This window comes from Triticum urartu, chromosome 2 (genome assembly GCF_003073215.2).
Source record: "Triticum urartu cultivar G1812 chromosome 2, Tu2.1, whole genome shotgun sequence".
NCBI classification, from domain to species: Eukaryota; Viridiplantae; Streptophyta; class Magnoliopsida; order Poales; family Poaceae; genus Triticum; species Triticum urartu.
Genome location: NC_053023.1, coordinates 114,543,791 through 114,546,142, shown reverse-complemented (window position 1 = coordinate 114,546,142; position 2,352 = coordinate 114,543,791). Strand labels below are relative to the sequence as shown.

The 2,352-nt window shown below is 43.4% G+C and overlaps 2 non-coding genes across 2 annotated transcripts; both read left to right on the top strand.

The window, feature by feature from the left end:
- The first annotated feature begins 1,142 nt into the window (after window positions 1–1,142).
- TRNAM-CAU lies at window positions 1,143–1,216 on the top strand. Its single transcript has one exon. It is a non-coding gene; the product is annotated as a tRNA-Met (tRNA).
- Window positions 1,217–1,344: 128 nt separating this feature from the next.
- On the top strand, window positions 1,345–1,418 carry TRNAN-GUU. The gene has a single exon. It is a non-coding gene; the product is annotated as a tRNA-Asn (tRNA).
- The last annotated feature ends 934 nt before the right edge of the window (window positions 1,419–2,352 follow it).

Genomic DNA, 2,352 nt, shown 5'->3' with positions numbered 1-2,352 from the left:
GTTTGTCGACTAAGCAGTCGCCTTAGGAGCACGTCATCAGTATCACACTTGTTATTCGCAAAATCTACCTTCCAAATGATTTCCAGAGGATCGAGCAAGAAAAGGAGATAGTCAATCTCTGTTTGATCCCGGTTGCTTTCTGCGTAGAGATGTTTGCTCGTGTCTGTCTTCCGGGTCATCTATAGAGGCTTCTGTTTGGATATAAAAACGGACGTATAGGTAGCTTTTAAGGTGATGTATCGTCTGCGGTTCTTCCCGCTGTACATCAATCGTTCACTAAATCGATGAGGAAGGTGAAAGTAGGGCCATCGACTGGGAAGCAAGCATGAAGGAAGAACTCTGGACTTTGGTTTCAAGCTGAACTATTTACTTCTTCTTAAACAATTTATTGCTTTCCATTCTACTACTTCTGCACAAAGCCAATGAGCATCAAACTTATTGCTACTTCCACTCCGTGAAGATTCTTGGTCGTCGTAGTAACACGTATCAAGCACCAGTTGAAAGACCCATTCTAGCTTAAAATAAGTCTTCTACACGATTCCTTATTTAGGAGCTTCCTGTGGTGAATTGGGATACCTAAGTATTTTAAAGCTATGGATACACCAAAAAGGTGGGCATATTGAGTCTCGAACTACTTGCTTTATGCGGCTCAACTATTGCCAGTCAGTACGGATGCATTGGTACTCCGATCCAATATCATAACTTTATTCAATCTCATATCCAGATCCAGATTGGGAGCACGGTCGCGAGTATGCACCTAAGGTGCCTCGCCTCTCGTGGGGAACGTATTGCATTTTATGCATTCTACCCCGCTTCAATGATTGCTATTGCCCCGCTTTTCTGACTCTTCTCTGCTTCTGAACTTGCCTGCTCTGTTTCCACAGGTTCAGAGTTAACACCTTCAGGCCATCTTCCAAACTACAATTGTATTTGCCAACTGGAATTCGGGAAGTAGTAGCAACGACGAGATTTCTTGCATTTTAGTACTCGAAAGGATGGATAATTCAATACTGAACTGCCCGAATCAACCTGAATCAAAAAATGATTTCTCGAATTTTAGTATAGAAAGCAGATCGAAAACCCCTATTTAATTAGTTCTTTCGAGTCACTCACTGAAGAGGGAAAGAAAGATCAGGGGAAGAAGCAGGGTAGAGGAATTGGTCAACTCATCAGGCTCATGACCTGAAGACTGCAGGTTCGAATCCTGTCCCCGCCTTATCACACGTCAGACAGATACCCAGGATCCGAGTCCTGATCACCTGTTTTAATCCCTGTTGTTATGGAAAGTGTTGCTGTGTCAAATCGAGATTATGTGGGTGTTCAGCTTATTAAGCAATTCGTTCGTCCTCAATAGCTCAGTTCGGTAGAGCGATCGGCTGTTAACTGATTGGTCGTAGGTTCGAATCCTACTTGGGGAGATTTGATTCATTCTTTAATGTAAGAATAAAGAATGGAATTAAAGGGCTTGCTTTGACCCTTAGGAGTAGAGTAGGTAACCCGTTTGCTATCCTTATTTCTATTTCTATTGCATTTTCTATCTCATCGTATCACATTGTGTTCTACGATTCCACTTCGACAAAAGGAAAGAGCATACCTAAGTTCAATAGCTTTACGTCCGCTATCCCGATCATGATTTTCCTACCCTCAGGGGGAAAGTAAAGGCCCTTTCTTACTCGAAAGCCGTTCCAATCAAGGCAAGAGCCAGAAGTAGACCGACTTGTAGATCGGGTAGCAATAGGCTATGACATAGCTCACTTTACCAAGAACATAGGGCGTAAGATCAAGAGGTTCTTCCACCGAAAGATGGGGATCCTGTCTCTCCACAAGGGTTCCCTTTCTATCGAACTGGCCTTGGCGAGTCGCTTTAATTCCACTGGAGGGTTGTAGCTAGACCAATTCTCTACATTGTTATTATTGTCCTCCCGACCGATCGATCACATCCTAAACTCTGTATGTCAAGCTAAGAGTAACCATAGTCTCAGCAAATAGATAGTCTCCTTCCTTTGTTACCGGTCTTCTTATAATGCCGGGCCACGCCCAGAAGTTTCCCTAAGTGACATGGCTAATAGGAATATTACAGATTTACTCAGCGTCCATTTTTTATTCCCGTCCATATCTGTTACGGTTTGTTTCCTAGAGCAGCACTTAGGAGCAGTTGGAAAATAAACCACTTTCAACACCCGGGCGCTAAGAGACATAGGATCTTGTAGAATCCGCCAGGCTTGCCTAGCCAAGATAGCCAGATTCTCAATTTCAATGTCTCTAAATCCCATGCCTCCCTTATACTTCGGCATCGTCATCAAGTCCGACGAGACCCATGCCGTCTTCCTTCCTTTCTACTAAACAGAATTT